The following is a 22,611-nucleotide window of genomic DNA, read 5'->3' as shown; positions in this document are numbered from 1 at the left end:
GCTCCTTACCTCTCCGGCTCCCAGGCCAACCCACGGCAGGCCAGCTGACAGCCAGCCAGGACAAAGGCTCCCAAGCCCATTTGAGAGATGGAAAAACTGAGGCCCTGGGAGAAGACAGGACCTGCTTAAGGGCTAGGCCTGAGCAGCCTATTAGCCTCTGGCCATATCTCTCAGCCCCGCCCCCACCTCACTTAAGGGAACCCTCTACAGGCACAATGCATCCCCACTTACCAGTCTGACCACCTGCACAAGTACATCTACCCACTGTCCCTGGAGAGCACTCATTCCCACAGGATCTTCTGGTCATTCATTAATTCATTCTTTCATTCATCCGACTGGCCAGTCAGCCCACCCCACCTGCCACATGCCTGGCCTCTTGCCAGGGACATGAGGGCCTCAAGGAGGAGGGAGCAAGGCTTCTAGTCGGCAAACACAGGGGAGTGCCAACCTTGGCTGTTCTCATGGTGCTCACAGCCAGTCAAGGGCTCTACCAGGGCCCAATCCCACATGGCAAGTCCTGGGGCAAGTCACAGACTCTCCAGCCTCAGTTTCCTCATCTATATTCGGGGATGCTAATAGCATCCAACCACTGGGCTAACTAGGGGGATGAAGGAAAGTAAAGGCTAGAAAGCCACTAACATAGGGCTTGCCCCAGAGTAGGGGCTTAGGATGTTAGCCATTGCCATCATCATTTTGACAACATATTATTATTATTATGGCAATAATTGGAGGATAGCAATTGATTAGAGCAGCGACTAAAGCTCTTCAAACACTCAGTTGGTGCCAGACATTGGGGTACAGGAAGGAATCATTGCCACATCCCATCGCAAGGCTGGCAAGGAGTGGGCTCACAAAACCCTATATGCATCTGATGAATGAGGAAATCAATGACAGGAGGCATGGCCATGTACCATGGACGGTACAACCCAGCATGCGTTCACGTGTGTGGCACATGTATGTCTAAGCATGTATATGTGCACACCTATGTTGGTGTGAGGAACCTGGGGGTCCAGCAGATGGCAATTACATGGAAGGGGGTGACTGGTGCAGGAAACGCAGCTGCACAAAGCTGCCCCTGGCCCCCAATTCACCCTGTCCCTGCCAGCAGAGCTGAGCTCCGAGCTGAGGGGACTTTGGCAAGAACAGGGACCAGGCCTGGCGGGGAGAGCTCCAGATAGATGCTTTGCATAGTTCTGGCCACCAGATTACAGGCCTGGGCTAGGCCTCTGGGTGGGGGTCTGGGGCTGCCAGGTGCTGCCCCACGGGAATCAGACCCCTGCGTCTGCAGCCTGAGCCCCTAATGGCATGGCACATTGCTGTTCCCGCCAGCAGGCCAGGCAAGTCCAAGGAGGTCAGGAGAGGCCACAGGAAGGGAGGGCGTCGTGGGCTCGAGGGCTCCATGGGGTCGGCTGGACAGAGTGGGGATGGTGGGTATAGGGCTCCCCCGGGGCCACCAGGCAGGCCTGGCTCTGCCCTGCTGGGGCCGGCAGCCGGGCGGGAGTAAATATAGCGCGGGGCGTCCCAGCCACATTCCTGGGAGGCCGCCCGCCCGCCCCTGTGCCTGGAGCGCAGCGGCCGGGACTCAGAACTGCCACTGCCTTCTTCCCAAACAAACAGAAAAATAAATAAAACCAGCTCTCACGCCCAGCACAGCCAGGGGGAGGGGGCAGGAAGAGGTGGACAGGGTAGCAGGCAGGCGGACCAGTTGCCACGGTTTCTGTTCCGCTGAGGAGGAGCAGGCCAACAAAAGAGGAAAATGGAGGAAAGGGCAAGAAGATGGTCAGAGATGTCAGAAAAGGGGAGAGAAGGCGTAGGAGAGATGGAAGGTGGGACAAGCAGAGGGGCGGGGGAGACAGGTCAGGAGGTTACTGAGAAGGTGTTAGGGCCCTCAGCCTCTTGGGGTCAGTAATTCAGCAATTCAGCGACAGGGATAGCCCAAGGGGGGCAGCAGACAGACAAAGGGGGTGAGGACAGGGGGCTGGCTTGACGGCCCGTGAAATATTAAAGAGCCTAGACCACTGAGTGACAGAGGTCACAGAAATAAGGAGACTGGCCAGGGAACTACCGAGACCCTGCAGCAGAGGGCTCCTCACTCCCCACCCCCACCTCATCCCTCTCTACCACCTCCAGCAGAGCCCTCTCCCCAACTCTCCAGGTGTAGCTCCTTTCCGTCTTACCCTCCAAAGGGAACAGGTTGAGGGTGGGAGGGGCCATAGGATTAGCGATGGCATGGGACTTCTATGGGTCCCTCTTCCTGGCTCACCTGTGTGCAGTTGGCCTTCCTGAGCTGCCAGCTACCCTAGCAAGAAGGCCAGGAGGCCTGTCAGCATAGCCGCTGCCACGGGTGCCTCCTGGGGAAGGAGGGGGTAGACATCCAGCTTCCCCTTTACAGAAAAAAATCAGCCAAGCCACCACTTTCCACAGAGACCAGCGGGGAGGGAAGACCATGCCTCACAGCTCAGCTGAGCCAGCGAGTAAACCAGCAAGCCAGCCAGGCAGCAGGTCATCCCCTAGCCCTTCCACCCCACCCAGGCCCCATTACTGGCCTCATGACCTTGGCCAGTCCCCTTATCCCTGAGCCTCTGTCTTTGCCAGCCCTCACACCAGCCTAGGCTTGGTGTGAGGAAAGGAAAAAGAGGGCAAGAAGTATGTTGAAAACCCGCTAGGGCGGGCAGCTGGGGCCAAGCGTCTGCATGTGGGTAACCCTCCCATGGGTCCTGTGAAGTCAGGCCTATTATCAGTCCCATTTTACAGACGGGGAAGAGAAACCCAGAGAGGCAAAGTGATGTGCCCAACACCACACACCTGGTAATGAGCAGAAATGGAGACAGAGATGCCAAGTGTGAGTCACATCTTCTTTTCTTCCTTTCCTTGAGGGGGACATGAAGTCCTAGTCACCACAAAAGCCAACTTCTAGTACATGCTGTGGGTCAGCCACTGGTGCTGCGCACTAAACAACCATCCCTGTGCCCACCTGAAAATGGCCTTTGTGAGGCGAGCACTCTTATTATCCCATCTCAGGGATAAGGAAACTGAGGGTCTGAGAGACAATTCACCCAAAAATCATATATGCAGCTAGACAGTGGCATGGTCAGGATTTGGAGCCAGGTCTGGCTCCAGAGCCAGTGCTCTAACACACTTGTCTAGGTAAGGTCAAGGGAGGCAGTTAAGACGATACAGTAGAGAAGAGCTCAGTGGTCCTACTGACCCCCAGAACATACGCCATTAAAAGTTCAAAAACAAGGTTACAACTGCTATGCCAGGGGGTGGCCACCAACTGCTCTGGAAATAGGGCATACACAGAGCCTGTGGGGACCCCGGGTGAGGACACTCCCTGGGGGCCTGGCATAGAGGGATCCCTGGTCTACCCAGAGCCCAAGTACCAAACAACACAAGCCCCTCCCCCAGCATGAGGATACCGAGGCTAGTCCACAGGGAGCCACCAGAAGTCTGCCCTGTTGGCTCCCAGGGTTCCAACCAACACCCCAAGGCCAGAGTGCCAGCAACTAATCACACCCCTGTAAGAGCCCCCAGTGCTGGCGGAAGGGGGGCAGGATCCCCTCCCTCTCTCCCAGGCCCTGTGAGCCCAGAGGGAGGCCAGCATCAGAGGCAGGAAATGAAGAAGAATTTGCGATCTAATTGAGCTGGCGGGGGATTAGGCGGCAGAATGCAATTACAGGGGCTGGAGCAGGGCCAGGGGCACTGACACCCCAAGATGTGGCCTGGCCCAGGTAACTGGGCCTAGCCAGTCTCTGGCAAAAGACACCCTACCGTGAAGGGAAGGTCAGATAAGCAAGGATTGGAGCCAGACGGCTCTTTGGGACATAGAGGACTGTAAGGGTTCCAGCTCCATGTCACACCCAGAAGCAAGAAGTTTTCCTGGGATTCTCCCCCAGGGAACAGCCCTGTGGACTCTCATGCAAGGAGGCAGACAGAACACACGTAGAACATACACACTCACAGGCTCTGCTCACATGTGTACATACATGTTCATGCTCCCGGGAAAGCGCCACATACCCATGCTTACTTGTATGGGGACAGACTCCCAACCTGCAGACACACAGCTCTGGCCGTTTGCTGCCACCAGCTCCACCAAAGGGGGGGAAAACAAAACAGAAGAAAAAAAATACACCCATGACCTTAAAATCCTTTTATTCCCATAATCACAGGCTGCCATCGCCGTGGATACGCGCTGTCACCCCGGCCCCAGCCTGTCTCCCTCCACAGCTTCCAAAACTCCCAGCAGGCAGGCAGACGGGGAGGCTGCCCAGTTACTGCCAGGGAGGGCAGAGGAGGGGAAGGACGGGGTGGGAGAGGTTCAATGCTATACACACACACACACACACACACTCTCTCTCTCTCTCTCTCTCTCTCTCTCTTAGGGCCTCAACCAAAGAGGGAGAGACTCAGAAAGACAGCCGGGCAGACAGATAAAGAGAAAGGAATGGTCACAGACCACTCACTGCCCACACAGCTCAGATATGCCCACTCCCAGATTCGCACACCACTTTCCCAATTCAGACACACTACTCAGGGAGTCAGACTCTCCCAGATTTACAAGAATATACAAATAACACACATATACACAAATCACACGCACACGTTCCAAAATTCTAGCATACACAACTCAGAATATGCACATTCCCAGATTCACAAGGATAAATCCAACTTTCAGATATATACTCAGATTCACACACAAGTACAGATGCAATGCAGATCACACAACTCCTAGATCCACAGATATACAAGCCTTGATGCACAAATATACACACATGCAGACTCCCACCCCGCCCCCTCAAGACAGACAGACAAACAGACACATATTCAACACACAGATTCATAGATACCACATGCCCTGAGTCATAAGCACACACACACCACCTAGCTTCCCACATCCCAGACCAACAGACTAGACCCATACAGCCTCATCTAGCAGCTGACACTGCCTTGGGCTTTAGTGGGCAGGTGGACTGGTTGGGGGATTCCTGGGTCTTTGAGGGGGCCAGCCCTTTCTCATTGCCTGTAGCCTGGGAGGTGGGCTCAGAGTTGGGGGGAATGAAGGGGAAAGTAAGAGAAAGGGAAAAAAAAAAAACTTGAGTGGGATATTCTTGTTGGGCAGTAGCGCGTGAGTAACTGGGGAGGCTTTTTGTGGTCTGGTGAGTTCCAGCTATGAGTGAGAGTTTAACTATTAATACACTTAATCAAGGACACTTCACACACACAGGCACACATATACAGGCTAAGACAGCACCAGGTGGTGGGGATCAGGGAGGGAGAGCACCAGAATAAAGGGGGGGAAGCCCCAATTCGGGTCCCAGGGGGTGAGGAAAGAGGGAGGAGCTTCTGCTCTGGGCCTGCCTCCAGAGTAGGGGCAGAGTCAGTGATTCATTTCAGCAGCTCCAGAAAGGTGACACTGAACACACAGTAGGTGCTCAAAAATACATACTGGGGCAATGAATGAATAAGTTATTTACATACGGGATGCCTGGGTGGCTCAGTGGTTAAGCAGCTGCCTTTGGCTCGGGGCGTGATCCCAGAGTTCTAGGATCAAGTCCCATATAGAGCTCCCTGTATGGAGCCTGCTTCTCCCTCTGCCTATGTCTTTGCCTCTCTCTCTCTCTCTCTCTCTCTCTCTCTCTCTGTGTGTGTCTCTCATAAATAAATAAATAAATAAATAAATAAATACATAAATACATAAATCTTTTTAAAGGGGGGGGCGGGGAACCCCTGGGTGGCTCAGCGGTTCAGGGCATGATCCTGGAGTCCCGGGATCGAGTCCCACATCAGGCTCCCTGCATGGAGCATGCTTCTCCCTCTGCCCGTGTATCTGCCTCTCTCTCTCATGAATAAATAAAATATTTTAAAAAAATAGATAAATAAAGTTATTTACATACAAAGGACAGTAATAATAAGAGTAGTAACAGTAAGTGAGCCCTGCCCCATCGCTGACCAGTAAGGCCATGCACCATGCCTTGGGGAGTTAGCTCTGCCTTAATGGTCACCCCACCAAACAGGGGGCAGGCCTGAGTCTGGCTCATCCGGTACACCCTGTCATTCCTCCACCCTATCTTGCATCCTAAATCAGCTGACCTCAGCCCAGCCACATCCCTACCCCCTAAAGAGACCCCCATTTCCATTCTACTCTTCCATAAATAATCAGGTGGGGCCCTAAAGAAGGTGGGGTATTTAATTCCCAGAGACTTGGTTCTTTAACCAGATACAACCCTGCCTGCCACACTCCTATCAGCCTCAGATTCATATTTGCCAAATGGGTAGAAGGCAGGGAAAAAGGGGAAAGGCATTAAGACTTGGGGCTCACAGTGGAAACCCATGGAACAGAGGCCTGGGCTGGCCAGGGCCCTGGATGCAGAATCCTCCCCTCCTTCTCCCTTCCCCCAGCCTGCCCAGCCCAGCCGGGTGGACATTCCAGGCCTCACGTGATAAAGACGAGGCCGCTGGCCCACGGGTAAGTCAACAGGCTCTGTCGGAGGAGAGATAGGAGGCCCAGGCCAGGGTCACCTGCTGAGCCGGGAAAACAGCCGGCCCAAATACACACATAAATAAGGCACCAACGGACAGCCAGACAAGGGTCTGTCTTCAGCAGAGGAACCTCTGCCCCCACCTTTTTTTTTTTTTTTTTTTTTTTTTCTCTTCTGCCCCCACCTTGAAAAGGGAGGTGGCTTGGGACCAGGAGCCACAGGGCTGGCTAGGGGCTTCCCTGGGAGAGCCCCAACTCAGGCCAAGATGAGGTGGGGGTGCTCCTACCAACCTCCCCAGGGCTGACCCAGAACTCAAGAGGCCAACCTTTCCTCAGCTGTTCCCACTCCTTCCCAGGACAAAAATCACTCCCCCCCTCCTTCCCAAGGAGAGAACGATTTCCGTTCTGGGAGGGGGGTGACAGCTGCAGAGCGGGCCACTACCCCCGCCCCCCCGCCCCCCCCAGCTCTTGCTTGAGTCTCATCCAGGGAAACTGCTAAATCAACACTACGCAGTAGTAGGTAGCACCGACTTCAGCTCCCCGCATCGCTCTCAAAAAGGGGCTTGGGGGGCGGCTTCGGGTACCAGTTCCTAGGTTGCCTGCGGCTGCTGGGGCCCAGAACTCGGGGTCTTTCGGGAGGGCCGCGTCACGCTTAGGCCACTACGGCCCGTAAAAAACGTCCAATTTAAATGCTCTTAGTTGCAAGCAAGAACACCCCCGCCCCCGCGGGCCGGGCAGCTGAGGTGGCGCCGGGCGTTCAAACAGCAGCGCTCCAGACGAGTCCGCAGCGCCCGCGCACGCAGCCCCCGCCAGGCGGCCCCAGCGGAAAACTTGAAAGGGACTCTGTTTGCCCGCCGCCCCGGGCGGCTCCGGCGGGGAGGGCCGGGCGGCCCCACGAGCCCCCTGCCCAGCGCCTCCTGCGCCAGCGCGTGGGGCGGGGGGGGGCCCGCAAACCCGGGGCTCCAGCGGCGCCCGCTGCCCGCTGCCCGGGAAAGGCGAGGTCAAGAGGCTGCCCAGCGGGATCCCGGTTCCGCTCTCCCCCGACGCGAAGGTGCGACTCGAAGACCACCCAGGGTCCGGGGGCACGCGAGGCGCGGCCGCCCGCCCTTCGGACCCGTCTCAGGAGGAGGAGGAAGGCGTGGGTCTCTCCCGGGGCGTCTCTGCAGAGCGCCCCCGCCCCAAATCTGCGGCTGCCTCCTCGCAGCCCGTGGCACCGGCCCAACTCCGCGCACCCCCTCCGAGCGGGAAAAAAGAAAAAAGAAAAGCCGTCTTGCTCCCTCATTGGTCGCTTCAGCTCTTCTGACAGGTCCCAGAGGCACCCCCCCCCATTTAAAAACTGGGGTCACTCACTTTCGGTCGATCCTACAAATAAACAAAGCCAGGCGCACCCCGCGCTCCCCGCCGGAAAGCGGCCCGTTCCGGGAGAGGACAACTTCCCCCGGCAAGAAAATTAACACATTCTTCTCGCGGCGGGTCAGCCCCTCGCTCTAGGGAAGCAAAGGGGAGGGAGGCTCGGGGCCGAACTTCGTGGGTGAATTTGGGGCCGGAGCGCGTCGAGGCAGGCGCCCGGGACACCCGCCTCCCACACTGGGCAGCCAGAGGGACACCCCCATCTCCCTCCCGGGCTTTGCACGCCTCTCGGCCACGCGGGGCTCGGAAGACAGCCCGAAAGACTCCCCGAGGCTGGGGAGGACGGGAGAGGGAGGCCGCGGGGAGCGGAGGTGGTGGCGGGGGGAGACTCTGTCGGAAAAAAAAAAAAAAAAAAAAAAAAAGGTCAAACTTGATCAGCCCGCCAGGCACCCCGCGGGCAGCGGAGGCGAGGAGCCGGAGGGGAAATGTAGAAGCGGCCGCCGCCCCCTCCAAGTGTGCGTGTGGGGGAGGACTCAGACACGCGTGGGCCAGGGCAGCAGCCACCGTAGCCCCCAAACCCCGGGCTGCGAGGGGTCTGCCGGGGAGTGCGCGCCGCAGACCTCCAGCCAGCCGCCCCCGCGGGCCGAGCGCCCGCCCGGCACCAGGAGGTGAGGACCCGGGCTCCCGCCGCCCCAGCGCCCTCGAGCTCGAGTGCTCGGGGAGCGGACGGAGCCCCGCAGGGAGAGCCTCGGCCCCCACGCACGGGCCCAACCCGCAGTCCCCGACCCTAAAACCCCTCTTTTTGTCTGTACTCAGTGATCTGCGACCGAGCCGACTGCGGCTTGGGGAGGCTTGGGGAGGCTTGGGGACAGCAGCGGCCACCGAGCCATCACCGGCGCTGGGGCTCCCAGGGTCCAGGGCTCCGTGGCTCCGGCTGCGGGCGCCCCCCGCCCCTCCCAGACGCGGACCCCTCCTTCCCGGTCCCCGGCTCTCCGCACCTGAACTTCGGGGGAGCCCGCGCCGCCAAACTTTCCGCCGACTTGCAGCGAACTCCGGCCCCGGCCGCGCACCGGGCCCCGGGGGAGGAGAGGGAGGTAGGCGGGGAAGGGGAGGGGGCCGGCCTCGGGGGGGTCGGGGGAGGGCCGTGGCCCGACACCTACCGGCTCTCAGGAGTCCTCCGAGCCGCCGCGGCCGCCGCCGCCGCCGCCGCGAGGCCGAGGGGGAGGGGTGGGGCGGGGAGCTGCGCTCCGCTCCGGGCACCACCGCCGCGGTGCGCTCCGCTCCAGCCGCGCCGCCTGCCTTGCCCGGGTCCGGGTCCGGAGCCGGAGTCACGCCGCCGCGGCTGGCCCGAGGCGGGGAGGGGGGGGAGCCCGCAGCACCTGCCCCTCCTCCCCCTCCCCGCGGCCCAAATTAAAAAACAACAAAAAGCAACTAATCACCCCCGAGCGAAGCGCGGCGCGGCGGGCGGAGAGCGCAGCGTGAGGCGTCCGGACTCAGCAGGCGGCGCGCATGGCCGGGCGCGGGCTGGGCAGGGCTGGGACGCGGGGCCCGGCTTCGGGGGGCAAGGTTCGGCCGCTCCACTCGCTCGGCTCGGGCGCCTGCTCTCGCCGCCACCGCCTCTGCCGCCGCCACCGCCGCCGCCTCTACATCGCCGCTCAGGCTCCGCCGCCTCTGCCGCCGCCGCCGCCGCGCGCCCGCCCGGGCAGGAGCTCTGAACGCTGCCCGGGGGCTGCCGGCAAAACCCGGACCGGACTCCGCGCTCCCTCCTCCCCCCCCAGCTCGGCTCCCCTCCCTCCTCCCTCCGCCTCCCTCCCAGCGCTGCTCTGGCCACTTGGACGCCGCAGGCTCTGAGGCCGGAGCCGCAGCCGCTGCGCCTCGAGCTCCTCGAGCTCCCCGCGCTCCGACCAGGTCGGCCCGGGCTCAGCTCCCCCGGCGCGCCCCGTCTTCATCTCTTTTCTCCGCAACTTTGCAAAAAATAAGAGGACCTTCCCCATTTTGTGAGGGATGCGTGGGCTTGGCAGCCTACCTTACGGCGAAACCCGCCGTCTCTCTGCCCCTTCCCTTCCGCGGGCCGGAAGCGACAGGGACCGGGAGGGAGGGTTTGGCCGCGCCCCTCAGCTCAGGTGCGCGAAGGACCTGCAACTCCTGGCCTGGGGCACTTGGAGCGACGCTCGGTTCGAAGACCCCACCCTTCCCGAACGCTTTCCGGGACTCAGTGGGCTCTAGTGCTCCAGGAGAGAAGGGGCAGAGATACCTGCCCCCATTTTACAAATGAGAAAACCGATCTGAGACGGGACATTTCGTCTCCTACGCCCGCACCCGCCCAAGCCCTGACTCTTGGGGCTAAGGCAACTACACTTGTAGTTCCGTGAGACCGTGGCCTAGAGACTCGGCTCGGAGCCTGAAACAGTGCCTGGCACAGAGCAGCACTCAGTAGAAACTGATTGAAAGAGAACAAAAGCCCAGTGGGTACAGATTTGCGCCCGGATGTCCTTGCCCTCACTCACTATCCCCTCCATCTGCCCAGTTTGGGCTAATCCTAAAGCTGCAGATGTTTTCTCTTCACCTCAGGGACCCACAGAGCAAGCCCCGGGCTCATATAATCCCAAACTGCAGATAATCCCAAAGTGGGAAGTTTCTCTGATTCTGTGGAATCGGTAGGGTGGGTTTATGTTTCCTCCAGGCAGAAGAAACAGACTGGAGACCCTAATGGGGAAGGAGCAGGGCGGCTGGGGGAAGTCTGTCTAGGGTTAAATGTACAGTCCCAAATTGATTCTGGCCCAGATAACAGGGAGTTAACTGCCTCTACTGGGTGCCTCCAGCCACAGGCACAGCCTTGGTGGGAGAACTGAAACCAGCTCCCACCTCACTGTTTCCTCTCTTCCTCTGTGCGGCCAGCCTGTCTCAAAGGCTGGAGAGGGCCTTTGGGGCCTGGGTCTTCTGGGAGCAGCCTCTGGTGCCCATTCTCCAAGCCTTCTAATGTAATGTGGTCTTGGGACCTTGAACTAGCCAGGGGGAGTTAGGGAGGTGTCAAAGGGCAGAGTTCATCTGAAATGTGTTGCTTCTCTACTCATCCTGACCTCCAAGCCACAGGCAGTGGCCTCTCTGCAGGCATCATGGACACCACCTCGCTTCCACAAATGCTCAGAAGTGTCCTCCCTTAACTAAATGCCAAGAATGGCTCCAAAGGGAGGTATTTAACCCCTCCTGTCTTCTCCTCTCCACTCCTCTCTCCTTTTTTCTCCAGCATCCTTCCTCAAAGCCACCCCAAATAAACATACCATGTGAGTAAAACCAAGGCACTTGCTATAGGAACCCAGTTTTAAGACAACTGAACACCTCCAGATTATCACCCATAAACTGCTTAAAGAAAGACATTCTGGGCCCCATGCTGAGTGTCAGGTACTGTATTGGGCATTGACCATATAAGGAAACAGAAGGCAGGGTCCCAGGTCTAGAGGCTCCAGGGTTTCCAAGTACTTAGCTCACCTCTACTACCTTTCTGGGGAAGCTGAGCACTAATTGTGAGGGGAGACGTATTCCCCAGGAGTTAGCAGCAGGCCTCAGAGGAGAAGGAGCAAAGAAATGAAACTCAATCCTGCAGGGCTTCTAGAGTGTAGGGTCAGTGCAGAATCAGGTTTTACACACCCCCAAAAAAGCTTTATGGAAAAAAAAAAAAAAAAAGCTTTATGCTGGGATTCATGGGGGAGAGTGGGTAGTAGCTCTGCCAAAGGGAATTACTATCAATTATCTCCCTTTTTGGTGATTTTTTTTTTAGACATCTGCAGCCCCCTATCCCCCCGCCCCACCACCACCTCCCAAGCCAGGAGGGAAAGGGGCTGCAGGCTGCAATGGAGATGAACCAGATGATCCCAGTGGTGACCTTGGGCAAGGCATATGCCAGGCCCAGTTTAGAGGTTGGATCTTGGAGCCTTCCCCTTCTCGTAGAAATTAACTACAGAGAGACCCTCACCTGTTCAACCCAGGTAGGAACCAGAAAGGAGAGGGGCAGAATTGTCCCTACGGCAAATACAACATGAATAGGAAACACCACAGTGCGAGAGCCATCCACATAGAACTCTCTCCATAACAAATGAGACAAGTGGGGACATCCAGGAAAGATTGCTGGGAGGTCTGGCATTGGGGGAGATCATCCTCACCCCAGACCCTTTCCACAAGAACTAAAGCCACTCCGGTTCACTATTTTTTCCTCTCATTGCCTCCAAAAAGGAATATCTACGTTTCACAGTATTACTTGACCAATCAGCTTAGATTCAGCTATGAGATTTCTTAAATCTCCAGCACCTTGGCAGGGAGAGGGGCGCCCTGCACCCACCTTCCCTATATTCTGGGTAGAAGTGTGTCAGTCCAGGACCCTGGATTCTGCTCCCCTGGATCCCGGTTATAATATCTATACCTAGTGTTTATGAAGCCCTACCCTGAGCAGGGCATCAGGCTAAACAGCTAACGTAGATTAGGTCATTTCATCCTTAACCTCAGCCTCAGCAGTAGTACCATCCCCACTTGTCAGATGAGGAAATTTACAGGAGACTGGCACCGAAGTTGTTCTCCTAACCCCTGAGGAGATTTGCCCTCCTAGTAAAGCTTCTCACATATTAATCTACCCTGGGAATTACCTGCATCATTCATTCCCAGTAGTGAATCCTCAGAACCCATAAGGCTCTGCTCCAGCCCTTTCCCCATCCCAGCCTGACTTCCCTAATCAGCCCTATTCCTGCCTGCAAACCCTGGGCCCTGCTGACCAACACCACCCAGCAACGGTAGAACTCCTCACTGAAGACCAAGAGCACGTGTTACCTTCTACTTCTTTGACTTCCATTCCCAGCCTCAGTTTGGCCTGTATTGACAGGGCTACCACTAGCCTTTTTTCGGTTTATTATTTTTTTTCATGATCTCTACATCCAGCACGGGGCTGGAACTCACAACCTGGCAATCAAGAGTAGCATGCTCTTTTGACCCAACCAGCGAGGTGCCCCATATTAGGTACACCCATTAGTAGCAGGTCATGGACTGTGCTTCAGAGACCTAGCTCTGCCAGGTCCTTTCCTGCAGTGCATGTGCAGAATAGCTGTACTCTGTGGCCTGGCTTTGGAGCCCCTCACTGTCCCCTCCTATGGCCACAGTGACCACATTGCACAGAAACAGTTCTTAGGGCAGCCCGGGTGGCTCAGTGGTTTAGCACCGCCTTCAGCCCCGGGTGTGATCCTGGAGACCTGGGATTGAGTCCCACATCGGGCTCCCTGCATGGGGCCTGCTTCTCCCTCTGCCTGTGTCTCTGCCTCTCTCTCTGTCTCTCATGAATAAATAAATAAAATCTTAAAAAAAAAAAAAAAACAGTTCTTATTTGCTCATCTATCCCCTTGTCCTCTCACTACCACCACCCATGAAGACTCTGAGTGAAAGGGGGAATGTCCTATTTGCCTTGTGCCTAAAAAGCCTGGCCCTAAGTAGGTACCAGTAATAACAGTTGTAACCCACATCTTTCAGAGTGCTTCCTATGTGTCCCATTGCTTTCCTAGTATATGCTTACTTAATCCTCAGGCTCAGATACTTGCTTGGGGTTACAAAGTAGCAAAACTTAGATTTAAACCCATGCCTTGGGGATCCCTGGGTGGCTCAGCGGTTAAGCGTCTGCCTTTGGCCCAGGGTGCAATTCTGGAGTCCCGGGATCAAGTCCCACGTCAGGCTCCCGGCATGGGACTACTTCTCCCTCCTCCTGTGTCTCTGCCTCTCTCTCTCTCTATGTCTATCATAAATAAATAAATCTTCAAAAAAAAAAATAAAAATAAAATAAACCCATGCCTTGTCTGAAGGATCTGCCTTTTCTAGGACTGTCATTTATCAACTAATGATGGTCATTGATTAAACATCTGATGACTGGGAAGTGGCTGTACAGGGAAGGGTGTTGGAGTTAGGGTCTCTGGTAAAGATGGCCAGTCTGGAGCCTGGATGAATATCTATCCCTCTTTGAGCCCAGCTGCCTTCACTTGTATCAAAGAAGATGGGAGCAAGGGTGTTTGGAGCCCTATCTCAGGGCAGGGTACAGGGTAATCTTCAGTGGGGTCACACTGGATTTTGACCTTAACCAAAATCCCAGGGCAGTACTGAGGGTGCAGACATGGGCAGGGGAAGAGAGAAGCTTAACTGCTTTGACATAGGCCCAGGCCTCTGGGGTCTTGGTCCTCATCTACTGACTACTGGCCCTCTGGTTCTTCTACCACATCCTTTGGAGGAACAAGAGAGGTGTGAAACTAAAAAATTTTAGAAAAGCCAGGTCTGTTAGGAGGCCAAGGCCTGCTTATCCCTGAGAGGTCAGTTTGGTGACCCCAGCTGACACAAGAAGGGGAGGAGCTGGGGGGATGACTCCAGTCACAAAGCAAAATGACTCTGGGATGAAGTTGGTAGGGAGCTGAGACCAGGCCAACACACACACTAACACTCTGTATTTTCCCTTGCCACAGACTTGCAGACATGCTATGCACATGCCAGACAACCTGACACAGGCCCATTCTCTGCCAGGCATGGGGAGCTCAGCCTGTGTGTGGAGAGAAGAAAGGGAATGGGAACAGTGTGGGGGAACATCGGCCCTCTGAGGGTAGCCTTTGACTTTTCTAGGCACAGTCGTGGTTCAACTGTCTCTACCATGGGAGTGTGACTGTGAGCTCTCAGAGACCAAAGCTATGGCTCTGCACACCCTCCCCACCCCATCAGGACAAGGGTGGGGCCAGAAGGTAACTGAATGGGGCCTTGTTGGAGGGCGAGAGCACTGAGTCCCAAACCTGGAGGCCCTATACCGAGTCCAAAGGAAGGGGTGGCCTACGCATCCAGAAGCCAGCCTGGCCTGAAAATGCTCTACCCAAGACTTGCAGGCTAGAGTGGGGTGGTATGGGGAAGCCCTGCTAGAGGTGGAGGGGTGGGGCTCCCAGACCTGGCCCTAAAAGCAGAGCAAGGTCATAAAATGCCCCTTACACTGGGACTTTTGAAAACAAGACCTAGCCTCAGAGCAGAGGACCCCACCCACCAAACTTCTACTCTGTTGTTGCCTTCAGACTCCATAGAATGGGGTGCTCAGGCAGTGCCTGGGGGTGGGCCTGGGATGAACTCCTCTTTGAACTGGCGGGACTGGTTCTGTGTCTAGCCGCCTGGACAGTCACGGGTTGCCTGCCGGGCCTGGGAGGAGGGAGGCCTCAGGAAGGGGCCCCTTGTAAATCGTTAACTCCTAGAGCCACAGCCACTGCGGCCAGTCCTCTCAGCCCCACACCCAGTAGTGACTCTGGCTCTTGATTGCCTACCCCAGGCCAGAAGTCAGAGGTTAGAGGTCAGAGCCAGAGGTCCCAGCACCTGGGGAGGTCCCTCCCCCAACTGTCAGGCTGGAGGTGTCGGGGGTTGTCAAGGAGGGTGTCTACAAGGAGGCCCTTCTCTCAGAGTTCAGAGTTTCTCACCATTGTTTGCCCTCCAGCCTTCCTGCTGCAGCCCTGACCTTTGCCTCTTAGGGAAGAGAGTCAGAAGCTCTGGGTAGGCCTTTAGGGGCAACCCCTGGGCAAGTCCCAACCTCACCAGACCCTTATTCTCCTCAGGGAGGTAATTATGCTAGTCCCATCCACTCCACCTCAAGGAGTGTCCCCAGGACTAGATAATGAATGGGCTGAGGAAAAGAACTAGATATTGTTCAGACCTGGGATGGGACCCTCAGCATTGTGCCAACCCTGCTTCCTGGAGCTGGAGTCCCCCAAGGGAAATAGTAAAGGCTACCTTTCAGGAGGCATTGTGCTTGGTTATCTGTTTAGTAATCACATTCCTATTTTGCAAATAAGGAAACTGAGGGTCTGAGAGGTGACTTACCCAAGCTGCGGCAGCAGTACTAGAATTTGGGCCAGGATTTGAACTACCTCCGTGCTCTCAAGCTGAAGCCTTGAAGGGTTCTCTGTCTCAAACTCCTAAGCTACAGGTGAAGAGACAATCTTTTTTTTTTTTTTTAATTTTTCTTTTTTTTTTTTAAATTTATGATAGTCACAGAGAGAGAGAGAGAGAGAGGCAGAGACACAGGTAGAGGGAGAAGCAGGCTCCATGCACCGGGAGCCCGACGTGGGATTCGATCCAGGTCTCCAGGATCGTGCCCTGGGCCAAAGGCAGGCGCTAAACCGCTGCGCCACCCAGGGATCACTGAAGAGACAATCTTATAGCAGAGTGGGCTGGACAGTCCTCCCCAGTGAAACAGGGATATGTGTGTGTGCTGATTTGGGCAGGTAGGGGAGTGTCTGTGGGCAGGAGACAGCAATGTCCTCCATCACCTGTTTGTGAGCCCCTCCTATAGCTGCCCATCAGAGTACATACCCCTCCTCCCCAAGTACTACCACAGGGGAGACTTGGCTGTTTGTTTTTACCCCCCACTCCCCACCATCCAAGAATTCTCCTGCCTCAGACAGGCTAATGAGGGAGGATTGATGGTGCTACCACCCTTTTGGAGAGGGAGAGGGAGGCATCTCAGAAGCCTAGGAGATGGAGACAATAAATAAATAAATAAATAAATAAATAAATAAATAAATAAATAAAATCAACTTTTAATCGAGATTGCAGATTCAGAAAAGATTCATAAGTGAAATGATTCCCCAAGGAAATATAAAAAGTTACTTATGGCATGGCTAAATTGGGCATGCTTCAATCAGGGGCTGTTGAGAAATCATTAAGATATACAAGACTTTTTTAGACATATGTGAACTCCATTAGGAGGGCTGGCCACTGCTCCAGTTAGAGGGGATTGGGCCCTGAGCTAACTTGGCCTCCTGTGTCACTTCCTCCCACTCGAACCCACAGCTGCAGAAGGAAGGGAAAGTGGGAAGAAACTCTACTTGCCAGGCTTCAGGGGCCACTGCCCAGAGGTTGCCAGAGCCCCCAGGGACCCACAAGGGAGAGTGTGGAGCAGAAAGGATTCTGGTTGGATAGTACTTTTCACCGTTTGAAGTAGCTTTCCCCGCTCCCAATAGCATTATGTGGAGTGGCCAGGCTAGATTACCTCCTTCTTTTGAAAAACTAAAAAAGGGGACTCCCCCTTCCTATCTCCTGATCCCTTTCATATTTCTTAGGTTAGCCTGAAGAAGTAGATACCCTGCTTGGACCAGAATGCCCTCTCAGACCAGTGTCAGAGAGCTCTGCCTTGAGGGAGGGGATAAGGCATTCTGTTTGGTTCCTCTGTGGGGAATGCGGGGGCATTGGGAGTTTTCAAGGATAATCATTAGCTTTTGAGAGGATGGTTTCTCCTCCCCATTGTATCCATCTATTTCTCCAGTAGAAGGCTTATCTGAAGTCTAACCCTCCTCACTTATAGCCTGTGGGGATCTTTCTGCCCCTTGCTTTCCTTATCCTGGGACTTTCAGGGTGAGGCTAGATCCCATCAGTGAAACATGGAGGATCTCTACTGAATTGACACCCCCCCCAATTCTGTGCCTTCCCAGGGGGCCAGGACTCCAGGGGCCCAGGGTCAGGCTTTATTCATCTCCATGCTGTTGTCAAGGGCCTGGTCCCCAGTTGGTGTTTGTTTTAAATATTTTATTTACTAAGAGGGAGAGAGAGGGAGAAGCAGACTCCTTGCTGAGCAGAGAGCCTGACGTGGGACTCGATCCTAGGACTCTAGGACCTGAGCTGAAGGCAGGCACTTAACTGCCTGAACCACCCAGGCACCCAGGCCTCCCATTTATTTAAGAGGAAAGAGGGCATCCGAATCCAGCTGGGACGATCTGTGCCATAGGGTTGGATGTGGAAGAGGAAGGAGACAGGCCACAGACTGGACAGGATTGTAGTGGCAGTGCCTGGACCCCTTTACTTAGGCCCATATACCTGTATAATCCTGATCTCCATCAAATCATCAAGAATGGCAAGAAACCCGAGCTGGATGGTGGTGGCCACACTGCCTCGTGTGTGACCCGAACCCGATCCTGGCCAGGCCAAGGCGCTATTTTAAACCCCAGCCCCAAGCTGCCACCTCAGCCAGCCCAGCTCATCTCTGGTTACAAAGGCACTGCCCACCTCCCAGCCACTTCCTCCCTCCCCACTCTGGGACCCTCTAGGCTGCTGTTGGGATCAATGTGCCTTGGGGAAACCTTCCTTTCTGTGGGCCTTGGTTTCTCAACTGGCACCAATGGCTCTCTCCATCTTCTCTGCCCTGCCCACTTCAGCACCCTCATCTACTCACACAACGATCCACTGACTTGTATTTTGACTGAAATGTCCTGCACAGATAAGGGTTCTCGTCCCCAGAATAAGGGCACACTCTGGTGAGAGAACCCGAAATGCTGGGCTCTTATTCTGCTGGGGCCAGAGTATGCAGTCCAGGATAGGGCAGGTGCTATAGAAGGAAAGGAAGTAAGTTAGACAGAAGTAGGAACTTCGTAGCAGTGAGACTGCACCAGAGAACTTTCCCTCACCTCAATGCCTGTCTGTCTGCCAACCTGCCTGCCTGCTTGTGCAGGAAGAAGATAGCTCCAGAGGGAGCCCCCTCCCCAGTTGTCTGGCTCTAGGGCCTGTGGATTGGGAGACTCCGGCACCATTTAGCCAGTCCGCAGAGCCTTCCTCCCTCCCTTTCCTGGAGGGGCCAGCTCGGCACTCAGGTGGACCAGCTGTCAGCTGGCTGGGCCCACTGGACTTGTGTCCACAATCCTCCTATGCCAAGCAGTAGCCCCCACTGCCCCGGAGGCCTGCCAGCCCCACACCCAGCCCAACAGCAGCTGAGAGGGAGGCAGCAGAAACATTACCAGGATATCAAGGGAAGGGAAAGGAGGAGACTGATCATCCATACTGGCTCCCCTCATCTCAAACTGGACAGAAGGCAGCTCAGGCAGCCGGAGTACCCCCATGACCGCGGCTGCTCCCCAACCCCCATGCTTGTAGTCTCAGCAGTGAGGTGTTGGCATGAAGCCTGGCGCAGCTGAGCAGTGACGCCAACAGCCCTGCCATCTCAGGCAAGCATGGTTCCCTCCAACCTGGCAGTTAGGGCCATGGGGTGGGGGTTGTCTCCCACCCTCCTAGGCCTGAGACAGCTGGGGACAAAGTCATTTTGGAAACCTCCCCTTCCACTATTGCAGAGAATCTTTGGCATCCCTGTGGGTCTTGTCTTGGCCACCCCTTCCAACCTAGGGGGCTGGTCCGGAGGTTAGATTAGTGGTTCTCCACTAGGGTTGATTCTGCCTCCCAGGGACATAGGACAATGTCCCAGAGACAGTTCTGGTTATCACGACTGCTGCTACTAGCATCTACTGGGTAGAGAACAGGGATGCTGTTAAACATCCGACAATGTATGGGACAAAGAATTAAATGGCCCCAAATGGCAATAGTGCTGAGCTGAGAAACCCTGGAAGGACCTTTCCACCTAATCTGGGAGCCTGGTAAGAGGCAGGAGTCATTCTGCACACATACACACACACCCCAACCTCTCCCTGAGCCAAAGGCTTATCACCTCCCACCCCCACAGGGAGAGAAGGTACTTCTGTCATTCTGGCTTTATTTATTTATTTTTTAAGATTTTATTTATTTATTCATGGGAGATACACAGAGATAGAGGCAGAGATATAAAGAGAGAAGCAGGCTCCATGAAGGGAGCTCGATGGGGGACTCTATGATTATGCCTTGGGCTGAAGGCAGACGCTTAACTGCTGAGCCACCCAGGTGTCCCGCCATTCTGGCTTTAAATGCCCCTTGTGGCCTGAAGAATGGTGGTAAGCCTCCTGCCTGTCTACCTATCTATCCACCACCCTTTGTGTTTGTTAGAAAAAGTGCTAATGATAGGGAGCCCGGAAAAACTCTTCACTTGCTCATCAAGGGGGACTCAGATATATCTCACCTACCAGGTAAGCTCTACAGAGGCCTCTCCCTGAGAGGATTCTGGCCCGTGACAAAGCATAGGGCCATCCCTGCCCCTCAAAACCCGTTACCAGAGGGCTGGCCCAGTCTGGAGCTGGTTGGAAGCTCTGGCCTCCTCCTTCTCCTCACCTCCCCACTCCCTTCCATTTCTATTTAGGAGGCAGCCATGGTGGCTCAGCTCCTATCTCTGGTTTCCTAGGGAGCTCTGCTAAAGCAGCCCAGCCTCCGTGGGTCCATCTGTCAGGGAGGCTGTTCCGCCCCATCGATTGCTGTTCCCAGGGGGCTGTGCTGTTCAAGGGACCCAATGTGGCGGCCAGATAGGAGGGAACCACACCAACAAGAGGGAGTGGGGGCAGCTTGGCAGCAGGCAGAGCTGAGGGGGGCTGACACTTCAGTAAGAAGGAACAAAGCATGAGAGATACAGAGGGCTGGGCAGCCCAGGTGGCTCAGCAGTTTAGCACTGCCTTCAGCCCAGGGTGTGGTCCTGGAGACCTGGGATCGAGTCCCCAAGTCTGGCTCCCTCTCATGAATAAATAAAATAAAATCTTAAGAAAAAAAAAAAAAGACAAATGCAGAGGGCCAGGGGCAGCAAGGCAGGAGGCTGGCTAAATGCCAGCCAGCACCCTTAGGACTCAGTTTTACCTTTGGACACACTGAATTCCGACTTGCAAAGACAACAACAATAATAATAGCTGGCTTTTATTGAGCAGCAACAATGTGCCCAGCACTGGAATGGAGGCTTTGTACACCTTTGCTTTCATATGAGGTTCACATCCATGGAAAGCAAGTGCTATTATGCTCTGGCAGGAAAGGAAGAGGCCCAGAGAGGTTGCAGCACTTGTCAGCAGCCACACAGAGGACCTGGAGCTAGACTAGGAGGCGGGTCAGCCAGGCCCATGGCTGTGTCCCAGCCCCAGACAGACAGCCAGGCCTAGGGGGAGGAGGCGTGTCTGGCCAGGCTAGAGGCCCGGCCTGCCCTCCCCCCTCTTGGCCCTCCCCGTGGAGCTGCCTCCTCCCCTGGGCTCTGTGACATCTGCCCCGCTTCCCGGCCCCAGACAGCTGCCCAGAGCCACGTCAGCACTTCCACCGGGGAGCCTGGAAACTGGCTCAGCCCCTGGGCAATGAGGGACTGTTGAGTCCCCAACGGGGTGGCTCTAAGAGAGGGTAACCCACTCAGCTAACAGCTGCTGGTTCCGTGTGACCTTGGGCAGGGTTTCTCCCAAGCCTCATTTTCTCTGCTTAAAAAGGGGCTTTGGGAAAGCGTTCAGAATAAGATACAGTAACATCCTGGGTGGACAGGGAGCAAACATTACCCCACAGCCAGAGTTCTGGGGGCCCCTCAGCAAGGCTGGGAACCCCAGCGTCCACTGAGGGCCAGGCAGTCATTTGGCGGGTCTCTCGGGGGTGAGACTGAGGGTGGAGAGTGAATGTGCCCGGGCAGCGCTGGCTGGCTGACTGGCTGCGGCCAGAGATAACCGGCGCCTCCCGGAAAATCATTAGCATCTGTTTGGGCCCCGGCAAAGTTGGCCGCTGGCACCTCCGCCCCCGAAGGAAACAGCCGCGCCCCCACCCGATGCACCAATTGTGCCCCCCTCCTTTTCCTCAGGCTCAACTCAAACTCCCGCAGCGACAACGTGCGCCCACCTGGGGAATGGGAGACCCCGGCGCAGGGCCGCAGGCTCAGGGGCGGGGGGCGTCGGGCCGCCCCGTCTGGGTCTTGGCGAGGCGCGGCGGTCCGGTCCACGCTCCAGGCGATCCAGGCCGGCTCTTGGCGGCGCCCGCGCTGGCTGCAGCCCAGGGAGTGTGTGGAAATGACACCGCCAGGGCGGCGGAGATCCCCCCTCCTGACATTGGCTGGAAAGTGGAGCAGCTCGTCAGGGACAATCAATGGCGATCGATCGCCGAGCAGCGCGGGCGGACGGCATGGGGGAGGGGCGGCGGGGCCGCGGAGGTGGGGGCGTCCGCGTGGAGGTCAGACTGCACACAGACCTGCCAAGGGGGGCGGCGGCGCAGAGGGGTCACACGGACACACGATCCACACAGCGAAACATCACTAGGGCCACTGCCACCAAGAAGAGGCACACTCACTACAAGGGAGTCACACCACCAACAGTTTGTGTGCCACAGGTCTCGACACAACGGGGTCAAATAAATGGTTTGCACAGACACCCACAAGAGTGCCACAGACACATAACAGCAGTAGAGTCCGTCATATCATGGTACCACCAGTTCATCCTGCCTCAACAGGCCCTCCCACCATCACAACCTATGCCCCTACACTAGACACCCACAATATCACTAGGACACAAAATGAGTCATACATTCCACTTGCTGGTCTCAAACCACGCAACACTAGGGAGTTACATATTCTGGCTGCACAACAAAGTCACATAACAAAGCAAAAAAGTCACACAGCCTAATAATATGGCTTCACCACCACCTCAGAGAACATTGTCAAATTGGGTGTCATTGTATGCAATAACAGAGTTGTGCCCCATATTCACAACACAACGGGATCAAGAGCCCAAGTACATGCCAAGGCCATATAGCACCACAAGTGGCACCTCAGCAAATAAGACAGATGCAGCTATATCACATCCCCAAATGTGAATATAATGTGGCACAATAAACAAATATAGTGGCACAGGCAAAACAGCATTAACTCACAGGGTTCTGACAGACAGAGCTACATGAGCTACTGCCAGGTGAGCACATAGTACAGGTCCAGGCACAGGGTGAGCATTCAAAACAGAGAGGGTCTTAGGATCATTAATAGTTACTAGTAAGTCCTATCAAAAGAGTGACTGTAACTACTTAATAGTATCACTCTCTCCTGATAGGTCCATTCCTCTCCAGGAACCCGATTCACCCCAGCAGCCAAACTAGTTCTACCATTTTACAAACCTGGG

At 55.7% G+C, this 22,611-nt stretch overlaps 1 protein-coding gene across 4 annotated transcripts in view; it reads right to left on the bottom strand.

Annotated features, from left to right (window-relative positions):
- The window catches only part of CXXC5 (CXXC finger protein 5), a 39,147-nt gene extending 26,144 nt beyond the window's left edge, over positions 1-13,003 (bottom strand). The window contains exon 1 of one of the 4 annotated variants that reach the window (XM_072749770.1): positions 9,855-13,003. The gene's annotated coding sequence lies outside the window, so the exon portion shown is untranslated. Of the gene's footprint in view, positions 1-8,826; positions 8,946-8,988; positions 9,131-9,267; positions 9,408-9,854 lie in introns of those variants that run through there. The other 3 variants (XM_072749769.1, XM_072749767.1, XM_072749768.1) reach the window with 3 other exon arrangements.
- Between the last annotated feature and the right edge of the window lie 9,608 nt (positions 13,004-22,611).

Source organism: Vulpes vulpes, chromosome 2 (genome assembly GCF_048418805.1).
Source record: "Vulpes vulpes isolate BD-2025 chromosome 2, VulVul3, whole genome shotgun sequence".
Lineage (NCBI taxonomy): Eukaryota > Metazoa > Chordata > Mammalia > Carnivora > Canidae > Vulpes > Vulpes vulpes.
The sequence above is the reverse complement of the archived record's forward strand: the minus strand, read 5'-3'. Positions and strand labels throughout refer to the sequence as shown.